The sequence below is a fragment of the Lontra canadensis genome, unplaced genomic scaffold (genome assembly GCF_010015895.1).
Source record: "Lontra canadensis isolate GAN:19392208 unplaced genomic scaffold, GSC_riverotter_1.0 scaffold106, whole genome shotgun sequence".
NCBI lineage: Eukaryota > Metazoa > Chordata > Mammalia > Carnivora > Mustelidae > Lontra > Lontra canadensis.
In genome coordinates this window covers 3,309,404-3,321,738 of record NW_022631100.1, presented here as the reverse complement: position 1 = coordinate 3,321,738, position 12,335 = coordinate 3,309,404, and the positions used below count along the sequence as shown (strand labels likewise).

The 12,335-nt window shown below is 42.2% G+C and overlaps 1 pseudogene; it reads left to right on the top strand.

Annotated features, from left to right (window-relative positions):
* Positions 1-680: 680 nt before the first annotated feature.
* On the top strand, positions 681-1,423 carry LOC116855778 (annotated as a pseudogene).
* The last annotated feature ends 10,912 nt before the right edge of the window (positions 1,424-12,335 follow it).

The window sequence follows — 12,335 nt, the reverse complement described above, 5'->3', positions numbered from 1 at the left end:
GTCCATAGTCAAGAGCAAATGCAGGAGAGTGGCTCCAGCATTAAATTATCAGGAAGAGTGGAACCAGCTAGACTAAGCCTTGTGAGAAAATGCTAAGAAGGGTGTGAAGAAAAAGGAACCAGCCTACTTCATTAGTCCAGCGACAATGTTAGTTCATTGTTGCTGCCTTTGTGTCAGCAAACTGCCCATCAACTGTGGTTTGTCAGTATTCTCCCCCCATCCTACCACCACCACCTTCAAAGCCCCAGGCTCCTGGTCTGCTTTCCTTTATATCCCAGCACCTGTCAGTAGCTGAAATTGCATCCTATACCAATTAATTTGTTTGCTGTCCATCTCCCTCACTCTAGGCAAACTCCCGGAAAAAGGGAAATTTGTCTTCAGTATTCTGTCTTGAATTGTACCCATCATATAAAAAGTACTCAAATATTTATCACTCAGGGTGCCTGAGCGGCTCAGTTGTTAAGTGTCTGCCTTCAGCTCAGGTCATGATCTCAGGGTCCTGGGATCGAGCCCGGGATGGCATGGGGCTCCCTGATCTACGGGAAGCCTGCTTCTCCCTCCCCTACTCTCACTGCTTCCCTTCCCTCTCTTGCTGTCTCTCTCTCTCTCTGTCAAATAAATGAATAATAAAATCTTTTAAAAAATAAATAAATAGGACTTCCTCTTTTCTGGCCAGAACCATGGAGGGTGCAAAAGAGAAGAAAACGAAGGTTCCTGCTGTGCCAGAAACCCTTAAAAAGAAGCGAAGGAATTTCACATCATTGAAGATCAAGCGTCGGAGGAAGAAGTTTGCTCAAAAGATGCTTCAGAAGGCAAGGAGGAAGCTTATCTATGAAAAAGCTAAGCATTACCACTAAGAATACAAGCAGGTGTACAGAACTGAGATTCGAATGGCAAAGATGCCAAGAAAAGCTGGCAACTTCTATGGTACCTGCAGAACCCAAATTGGAGTTTGTCATCAGGATCAGAGGTATCAAGGTGCAAGCCCAAAGGTTCAAGTTGCAGCTTCTTCGCCTTCACCAGATCTTCAATGGCACCTTTGTTAAGTTCAACAAGGCTTCAGTTAACATGCTAAGGATTGTGGAACCATATACAGCATGGGGGTACCCAAACCTGAAGTTGGGGAATGAATTGATCTACAAGTGGGGTTATGGCAAAATCCACAAGAAGTGAATTGGCCTGACAGATAACACACTGATTGCCCGATCTCTTGGTAAATACCGAGTCATCTGCGTGGAGGATCTGGTTCATGAGATCTATACTGCTGGAAAACGTTTCAAAGAAGCAAACAACTTTCTAGGGCCTTTCAGATTATCTTCTCCACGAGGCGGGGAATGAAGAAAAGACCACCCATTTTGTAGAAGGTGGAGATGCTGGCAACAAGGAAGACCAGATCAATAGACTTAGTGGAAGGATGAACTAAGGTATCTACCTTGATTATTTTTGTAATCTGGTAAGTTAATGAATGACTAATCTCAAATGGAAATAAATAAATAAATAAATAAATAAATAATAGTTCTCATTCAATGAATCAATTAATATTTTGTTTCTGCCTTTCGTCAGAAACGACCTCTGAATTAAAATAAGCAGGAATGGGGCGCCTGGGTGGCTCAGTTGGTTGAGCAACTGCCTTCGGCTCAGGTCGTGATCCCGGAGGACCAGGATCAGGTCCTGCATCGGGCTCCCAGCTCCGTGGGGAGTCTGCTTCTCCCTCTGCCCCTCTCCTCTCTCATGCTCTCTCTCACTGTCTCTCTCTCAAATAAATAAATAAAATCTTTAAAAAACATAAAAATAAAATAAGCAGGAAAAATTGGTTAAGAAGGAATTCAAGTGCAAAGGAGTGTAAAAAAGAGTTTGTATCAAGGTCTTTGAAGTAGTGATAATAGAGATAATTTCTGAGGACTAGGTAGGTGTGCCTCGGAGCCCACCTTGGAGCGCTGTGCTAAGCACTTAACCTACCTTATCTAATATAATCTTCAAAGCAACTATTATTATTCCCATTTTGTAGATAAATCAGAAGCTAAGCTAAGCAAAGGTGACTTGTCCAGTCTGGCTAACCTGTATCCCAAGGCTCAAACCCAGGTGTCTCTGGCTTCGCAGCCTGTGTCTTTAAGCACTCTGTGATTCTGCCTCATGCAATTAAAATAACATTCCATACTATATTTAAATTCCTTGGGGCCCAATCAAATTATCTACTAGGATCCTAAGATTATTGAACTGCTCTTTGTAATTATTAAGGAATTAGAAAAATAGGCTAGGTGTTAGAAGGCTGATGATGGGTAAGCGTACTTATGATTTTTTTTGTACTTATTACGATTGTTAAGAAGAGTGAAGTGTAAAATGAAGGACCACAAATTATATAGTTCAGTTGTACTATGTACATAACATTCTTGGTATTTGAAATACTTTAAAACTAGCCGTTTCTGTTTGTACACTATCTACAACCTCCTGCTGGCTTCCCCCATATATATTTTGATTTTCTGCTTGGCCCCCAAAGAAATTTCACCATATAATCCCTGAAAACTGTAGAAATCTGTCCCAGGAAAAATCAAGGGCACACCCATTGTTTAGGATCATTTTTTTTTTCTAGAAGTAGTAATTGATCATTAAGAGCCATTAAGGTTTACTACAAACTCATAAGACCAAATTCATTTTCTAGGTTATTATGTTGGGTCCATGGTCAAAGGAGCGAGACTGATACAAAGTGAAGGTCAAGCAAAACTTTATTTCACGCCAAGCATCGAGAATCAAACTGACCAGCTAGGGCCGTCTCTTGCAAAGAGGCGACCTCTCCCTGCCTCACAGACAGGTGTTTAAGGGCAAAGGCCATGTGGTTGAGCCTGGCCTCGCACCGGTGACCAATGAGATTGTAACACAGAGAAAGCTGCACAGTCCTGCTAAGTCACACATAAGTGACCAATTGAATTACAATTTACCCTAGAGTAGATATTTGAACTAGCCTATCACTTTGGTCAGAATTGGCACCCAAAGGGCACCCAAAGGGCAGGGCCCATACTCCTCCTTGGTAGCTAGGGAGACAGTATGTGCCCCCACCAATTGGATACCTCCACCTGGCCTGACCCACCCTTGTATTTGGGCTTTGTTACCTGGGACTGGTTTCCGGGACTTCTTTTTTTTTTTTTTTTTTTAAAGATTTTATTTATTTATTTGACAGAGAGAGATCACAAGTAGACAGAGAGGCAGGTAGACAGAGAGAGGGAAGCAGGCTCCCCGCTGAGCAGAGAGCCCGATGCGGGACTCGATCCCAGGACCCTGAGATCATGACGCGAGCCGAAGGCAGCGGCCCAACCCACTGAGCCACCCAGGCGCCCCCGGGACTTGTTTTTAAGTAAGTTCCCTGAAGGGGGGGCCGGGCAGGGGCAGGATGGAGCTGCTCTGGCTAAATAGGTCCTTGCATTTATAGATTCTAAGTGATAAGGAGTGGTGGCAGTCTAAACAGAAAGCAAAGAGTAGATTTTTAAAACCTCACTCTTGAATATCTTAGAGGCAAATACATCAGTAACTGGAAACAATGTTTGCCTCTGGGAAGGGAATGAGAGCTCTGAGGAAGAGAACAGGAAGAACACTTACTTTTCATTGTCGGGCCTGGAGTGCACTTTGAATTTCATAGGTCTGAGATTTCGTGGGTGATGGAGACCTTGCTGAGAAAAAGGCAGGAACACTGAGCATATGAAAGAGATTCTAACCAAGTGAACCTGACCTGCAGAGTTCTTTTTTTTTTTTTTTAAGATTTTTAAAATTTATTTGATTTATTTTATTTATTTGATGCGGGGCTCCATCCCAGGACCCTGGGATCATGACCAGAGCTGAAGGCAGAGGCTTTAACCCACTGAGCCACCCAGGCGCCTCCACAGTTTCTTGAAGATTCTCTGAGATGATGTGAAACCATCTTCCCAGGCTTTATTGTGACAGAGAAAAATCAGCTGCCTTTGTTCCCAATTACCACATGACACTGAATTCAGCTGCCTTTTGGAATCCAAGCTCAGCCATGCCCCACACATGACTCAGCCATTGCTTGCCATCATTAGTGCATCTTGGCACGTTGAACCCATTAATTCACCACTTAACAAAAATTTGCTCCCTCTCTCAAGTTTTGGGTTAGTTGACTGGTTTTCTTCAGTTTCCCAACAGCAATGAGAAACAGATTTTTAGGCTGTGAAGGTTCCCTTTCTTCCTTTACCTTTGGTTTTCCACAGACTTGAAACTTGAGGGAACAGAATTAAAGTTTCAAACCATTGTTCCATTTAGCTATTTTTCTCCAATGGTTTTGACATATGCTTGTTTAGGAAATACTGAATTTCTGACTTTTTAACAATAACAAAATGCATCAAAAGGTGTTAAACTTCTCCATCTTTACCGAGAAGTGAAATGTAAATATTAGAGATAAAATAACATATATACATGCTAGCTGGGGAGAGGGCAAGAGTGAGAGATGGAGGAGAGTAAGAGAAAGGTTGGAGATGGGGGTTCTTTAGCTGATAGCCTAGTTTGCTCAGGATTTTTTTAAAGCATTAAAAATATTTCTACTGACAACAAAATACAATTTTATTTTATATATATATTTTTAAGATTTATTTATTTATCTGACAGAGAGCACAAGCAGGGGGAGCAGCACGCAGAGGGAGCAGGGAGCTGAACAGGGATCCATGAGGCACTCGGTTACTCGATCCCAGGACCCCAGGATCATGACCTGAGCCAAAGGCAGGCGCTTAAGTGACTGAGCCACCTAGGCACCCCCAAAATACAATTTTAAAGTGTAAAGTATAGGTAGTACTATATATCACTGCTGTATACATTAAAATAATGTACTATTAAAAAGTTTTTCTCTATATACGCTTAAAAACTTATGTATTTTATTATTTTTAAGACTTTATTTGAGAGAGAGACAGAGAGATAGAAAGAGCATGAGGCGCAGAAAGGACAGAGGGAGAGGGACAAGCAGACTCCCTGCTGAACTGGGAGCCCAACGCAGGGCTGGATCCCAAGATCCCGAGATCATGACCTGAGCCAAAGTCTTTGAAAAAGGAAAACACTCGGAATGTATTTTAACTCCAGTTAATAGGACACAAAAAAGTGATAGTTAAAGGTGCCCAGGGAGCTCAGTCAATTAGCTCTCCAGCTCTTGGTTTCAGCTCAAGTCGGGATCTTGGGGTGGATAGTTCAAGTCCTGCGTTGGGCTCCACCCTGGGCTTGGAACCTACTTTAAATAAATAAATAAAACCCAAGAATGATTGTTAACCAAAGTAAATAGACTAAAAATCCACAAAAAGCAAAAGTAACATGAATTAAAATGTAAGGGCCTACTTAGCCAGAGTGAGCCATTTTGTTGTTTATGCAGTAAACTTAGATTGAACCTGCCCCTTCCCCCAAGAGGAAAGCGCTTAGAAACAGAACTGGTGAAATACGGCCAAATAGCCCCCAATAACGGAGTCCAGATTCAAGGACGTGTCCGGCCAGATGGAAACGTCCAATCAAGGGAAAGCGCACGTATTACCCGCCAGGGAGTGTGAGCCCCCGCCTTTTGGGCACCAGACAAAGGCGCCAATTCTAGCCAAGGTCATAGGCTGAATTAGATGACTATTATGGGGTAGCATGTAATTCAATTGGCCACCTGTGTGTGGCCAGGCTCAACCACATGGCCTTTACTCTATAAAAGTTAGTCTGTGAGGCTGGGAGGGGTCACCTCTTTGCAAGAGACGGCCCTGGCCTGACAGTTTGATTCTCGATGCTTGGCGCGAAATAGAAATAAAGGCCTGCTTAACTTTCACTTTGTATCAGTCTTGTCCTTTTGTTTACGGACCCTTTCATAAAATACCCAAACCAATGGAGAGTCAATTCCATTAATTTCATTTCTCAGAAGTGAATTCTCTGGGTTACAGACTGAACAGATCCCTTGTTCCTTCTCATTTCAAGCATAGTTGCACTTCTGCCCCTACACTGCTCGTTTTCTTCTTCCCATAAGTACCTGGGAGAAACGGGGAAAAAAAAAAAAAGAACCAATATTTTAGCTTTTGAACGTTCAAGAGGACCGTACTCTATAGGGTATATGGTGAACACGGCCAGGAGTGCAGACTCACAACTTCGAAACCAAAACTCTCTAGAAATTGCTGACAGCTGATAAGGGCCACTCTTCCAGAAGGTCATGCTCCCTTTCTGGGATAGTTCTCACCCCATAACATGTCAACGCGTGGTTATAAAACTTGGTGTCTTGGCTCAAGGGGGGACAACTCTGTAGGGACTTCCAGCTCCAGGACTCCTTGAGCAACCAGCTGAGGCCTCTGTTGCGGCTTCACCAAGATCAACTTCCCCCACTGACCTCCCTACCCTACCGTGTGCTCCCTGAGAGTTAGTCCTCAATAAGCCTTTGTCCACAAACAGCCATCTAAACTCTGCTTCCAGGGAAACACTGGAAACCATATGGGATGATTCTCCCCCAGCAGACATGAACAGATTTATCCTGATATGTCTGTATTCTTTCTCTCATGGTGTCCCTTTAATCTGCCAGTGTTTTTGTTGTTGTTGTTTCTTTTAAATTCCTCTAGCAGCATGTTGCAGATAGTTCAGGACCTAGGATACAGAATGTTAACAGTAGCAGGAAATGAAAGCTGGATTATTCCTTGCCTATTTTATAGCTATCCAAAACAATATTCTTGACTCTGTGAGTTAGGGGAGAAGATGGTCTGTAATATTAAGTATGGGTGATGGACTTTCATGAAGATCAAACTCACGATCTTGGCATTATTTTGCCATGTTCCACCCAGCTGAACTAATAATGGGCTCACGCAGAAAATTTGGAAGTGTGATTTAAAGACTGTTTCTGTGGATGCCTGAGTGGCTCAACTGGTTAAGCATCTGCCCTTGGCTCAGGTCATGATCCCAGGGTCCTGGGATCAAGCCCCACATCAGGTTCCCTGCTTAGTAAGAGTCTGCTTCTCCCTCTGCCCCTCCCTTCCCTGCTTGTGCTCGCTCTCAAAAACAAATAAATAAAATCTTAAAAAAAAAAAAAAAAGAAGAAGAGGGGCGCCTGGGTGGCTCAGTCACTAAGCGTCTGCCTTCGGCTTAGGTCATGATCCCAGGGTCCTGGGATCGAGCCCCACATCAGGCTCCCTGCTCAGCGAGGAGCCTGCTTCTCCCTCTCTCTCCCTCTGCCTGCTGCTCTGCCTACTTGTGCTCACTCTCTGTCAAATAAATAAATAAAATCTTAAAAAAAAAAACTTTAAAAAAAAGAAGAAGAATAAGAAGACAGACAATGTAGGAAGAAGAAAACTCTTTTTAAAACTCCAAAACTCAGGGGCACCTGGGTGGCTCAGTGGGTTAAGCCGCTGCCTTCGGCTCAGGTCATGATCTCAGGGTCCTGGGATCAAGCCCCGCATCAGGCTCTCTGCTCAGCAGGGAGTCTGCTTCCCTTCCTCTCTCTCTGCCTGCCTCTCTGCCTACTTGTGATTTCTGTCTGTCAAATAAATAAATAAAATCTTAAAAAAAAAAACAAAAAAAACTCCAAAACTCAGGGGCGCCTGGGTGGCTCAGTGGGTTAAGTGGCTGCTTTCAGCTCAGGTCATGATCCCAGGTCCTCGAGCCCTGCATTGGGCTCTCTGACCAGCGAGAAGCCTGCTTCTCCCTCTTCCTCTTCCTCTGGCTGCCTGCCACTCTTGCTGCTTGTGCTTTCTCTATCAAATAAATAAATAAAATATATTTTTAAAAGATTTTATTTATTATTTGACAGAGAGAGACATAGTGAAAGAGGGAACACAAGCAGGGAAAGTGGGTGTAGGAGAAGCAGCCTCCCTGCTCAGCAGGGAGCCCGATGCGGGCTCAATCCCCGGACCCTGGGATCATGAACTGAGCCGAAGGCAGACGCTTAATGACTGAGCCACCCAGGCACTCCATAAATAAAATCTTAAAAAAAAAAAACCAAAAAAACCAAAAAACAAAACCAACTCCAAAACTCAGAGAAGAAATTATATGACATTCATTTAAAATACAAAACAAAACAGAAACAGAGAACACAGAAGATAGCCTAGAAATTAAAAATAAATAGCCACAATAGTAATCTAATTAGAAGGGTTGGAAAAGGCAGTTAATGAAATCGCCCAGCAAGCAAAGAAAGACAGAAAAGAGAAAATAAAAGACATGAAAGGATCCATGCAAAAAGACCAAAATCCAAATTGTGGAATTCCTGCAAAAGCAGAGAGTATGGGCGCCTGGGTGACTCAGTCAGTTAAGCGTCTGACTCTTGATTTCAGCTCAGGTCATGATCTCAGGATTGTGACACGGAGCCCCAGGCTGGGCTCTGTGCTCAGTGCGGAATCTGCTTGTCCCTCTCCCTCCCCCACTTCCTCCCCCCCAAAAATAAATAAATAAAATCTTAAAAACAAAAACAAAAACAAAAACGAGAGAATAAATACAGATAAGCAAACTGTCATAGGAATAACCCTAGAAAATTCTCCAGACCCAAATGACAGGAGCCTATAAGTGGAAAAAGCCCAGGTACTCTGAGCAATGAAAACATTTTCATACAAAGGTTTGTCACTGTGCAAGAGAAAAGATTCTAAAAGCTTCCAAAGAGGAAAAGATGGGTCCTAGACAAAGGAACAAGGGAGAGAATGACACCACAGTTCTGTTATCAGTACTGAATGGTCCAAGACAATGAAGCAATGCTTTGAGAATTCTGAGGGAAATGCCTGTTCAAACCAGAAGATAGATTAAAGAAAATGGTAATTGTTTTGGAGGCAATCACTGGGAGGTAGTCTGAAGGGGTGGGGAAAGAAACTGCTGTTTGTCCTTCTAACTTTTTTGGTGCTATTGATTGATTGATTGATTTTCATGTATTTGTGGATACAGAAAATGTATTTCTTGTCCACCCTTCTCTAGATTTTACTAAGGATGGACTCCAACAGAAAAGGGATGGAGATGAGACAGAGGAAGGCATGGAATCCCGGAACCCGAGCAATGCAGCCCTGAAGAAGCAGGCTTACAGAAGAGTCAATATCGACTGAAACAGACAGACGCTTCCCCATGTGAGTCTCTAGGAAAATGAGGGAACTGGCTGATTTTCTGTTGGATAGGAGCATTCGGGGAAAACTAATGATAGATGGACTGAGCATCTGTTTGAGCTGTTGTAACAATTTTAAAGTCCTATTATCTTTATTTTTATTTTAAAAGTCCTCGAGAAGTGGGGCACCTACGTGGCGCAGTCATGTATCATGAGACTCAGTTTCCGCTCAGGTCTGGTTCCAGGTTCCTGGGATTGAGGCCCTCTTGTGCTTCCCACTCAGCGCACAGAGTGGGCTTGGGTTTCTCTCTCCCTCTTTCTCTGCTCCTGCCTGCTGCGCATGTGCTCCCTCTGTCTCATGGAAATAAACAAATAAATCTTTAAAAAAAAAAGTACTCAAGAAATGCAAAAAGAAGAAATATAACCCTAGTAGTTTGGAGTACTAAAGTGAACAGTATTTACATGGGCATAATATAAACACAGATTAACTGAAATAAAAATTATGGTATAATCACACTGGAAGAGTGGGGAGTGGATGGAAGGGTTATAAAAAGATTTAATCCACTTTATGGTAAATTTCATGAAGTCAGGTATTTGTCTGTTTTGTCGCCTGTGGCATCCCCAAAACACAGAGCAGTGTCTGGTATATAGCAGGTACTCAACTAATATGTATCCATTTGGGGGCACCTGGGTGGCTCAGTAGGTTAAAGCCTCTGCCTTTGGCGTAGGTCATGATACCACGGTGCTGGGATCGAGCCCCGCATCAGGCTCTCTGCTCAGTGGGAAGCCTGCTTCCCTCCCTCTCTCTCTGCCTGCCTCTCTGACTAATTGTTATCTCTTTCTGTCAAATAAATAAATAAAATCTTTAAAAAAAAAATGTATCCATCTGTTACCATCTACCATGCCAGGAAGTTACTGGCTGCTATCTTCAAAGTGGTAAATCAAGAGGAAACATTATAAGGCTATCATCTAGGAGTATGGAAATACATATATACACAAACAGCTAAAACGGTTTAAAAGAAAAAAGTATTTTATTTTCTGAGGCAATCACTGGGAGGTAGTATGAAGGGGTGGGACAAGAAACTGCTGTTTGTCTTTATAACTTATTTGGTGCTTCTCGATTTTTTTAAAGAAATTATGCATATGTAGTAAATACTTTGGCTAAATTTTTTTTTAAAGATTTTATTTACTTATTTATTTGACAGAGATCACAAGTAGGCAGAGACACAGGCAGAGAGAGAGAGAGGAGGAAACAGGCTCCCCGAGGAGCAGAAAACCCGATGCGGGACTCGATCCCAGGACCCTGGGATCATGACCCACGCCGAAAGCAGAGGCTGTAACCCACTGAGCCACCCAGGCGCCCCACTTTGGCTAAATTTTTAAATGGAGCAAAATAGATGTGAGTTTAAAACAAAACAATTCTCTCTAATGAAATATTTTTTAAAAGAAAGTATTAAACAGTAGAATCTGGACACAAAAAGGCCCTAGGTACTTTATAAAGAAAAAAAATATATATATATACACGTTTATATATATATATACATTTATTGGCTCAGACATCCTTACCTTTTCTAACAAACCTTTTGTCAAGGAGACACAAAAACAAGTGCGATTTTGGTTGGCATTTTGTTAGAAAAGGTAAGGATGACTGAGCCAATAAAACTCAAGTTTTAATGCACTGCACTTGAATGGTGTGAGCTTATAATGAATTTAGACAATGGATTGGTGGTGATTTATTTAGCATGGCTTCTGATTTAAGTTGGCATTATGACAGTGGGCAAGGTTAAATTATGCCTTACTATGCAATTATGGCTAGTTTAAGTTATTGTACTGCTGAGCAAATGACATATTTATTCATTTTGTCATGTTAAGAATTCTAGGCTACTTTTAAATGGAGCAAATGTGAGGTAGAATTAATCAACTCTTTTGCCTTAGCTTTGGTGCTAAAACTTAAACAATTGTTATTTTTTTTTTTTTTAAAGTAGGCTCAACACAGGGCTTGAACTCAAGACCCTGAGATTAAGGCCTGAGCTGGGGGATGCCTGGGTGGCTCAGTTGATTGGGCGTCTGCCTTTAGCTCGGGTCATGATTCCAGGGTCCTGGACTCTAATCCCACTTTGGGCTCCTTGCTCAGCGTGGATCCTGCTTCTCCCTCTGCCTGCAGCTCCCCTTGCTCATGATCGTGCTCTCTCTCTTTCTGGCAAATAAATAAACAAAATCTTAAAAAAAAAAAAAAAAAGACCTAAGCTGAGACTAACCAGGTGTTCAACCTACTCAACCCAGGCACCCCAAAACTTTAACAATTGTTATGGGTTTTTCCATGTTCCCACCAAACTGGATTTTTGCCATTTTCCTTCCCCTCTAACACCCATAACGTATGTCTTTTGAGTTGACCTCCAGTAGGTTATTTGGCTACAGTTTATAAAACAAAGCAGAGGCTTTTAAATCAGGTAATGACAAGTGTTAATCCTGTTGCTTACTAGCTATGACTGTAAGTCACTTACTTAACTTCTCCAGGCCTCAATTTCCACACCTTTTTAAAAATGATTCCTTTATTTATTTGAGAGAGAGAGAGAAAGAGTGCGTGAGTGGGAGAGGGGCTGTGGGAGAGGGACGGGCAGAGGGAGAGGTAGGGGCAAGGGGAGAGGGAGAGGGACAGTGGGAGAAGGAAATAATCTCAAGCAGATTCCCTGCCGAGCTCGCAGCCCAAGGCCCTGAGATCACCAAGAGTCGGAGGCCTAACCAGCTAAGCCACCCAGGCACCCGTGTTTCCATAGTCTGAAAGCAGAGATACTAATCTTACCATATGGTACTGTTGATAAATAAGAGGTCAGTGTGTGGGGTAAATGCCTAGTAAAGTGTCTGGCATTTGACTTAATAAATGGCGGTGGTATTGTTACTTAGAGTTTAGCGATTCTGTTCTTTGATTTTGCGACACAGTTTTCTAATCTTCCCATAACTTTGCCTTATGACATGTATACGTATATTTATTTCATAAACCTAATTTAAATGAATTAAAATTTGGCTTTCAGGATTCCATGAAGCTGTTTCTCTCTCTCTCTCTCTCTCTTTTTTTTTTTTCCATGAGGATCTCTGAGATGACTGTGTTGTTGCTATTGTGTTGGGACTTCCTGAAAAGTGTACGCTTCCTGGACATAATATTTAAGAAGAGCCAAGGTGATCATAGTTAGAATTGAGTGATGGGTGCATGGGGTCCTTATTATATCATTCTATCTACTTTTGAATATATTTGAAAGTTTCTATACTAAAAATCTAGAATAAAGGTGAGCTTTCAATAAAGGAAAAGATATAAAATCAGTTC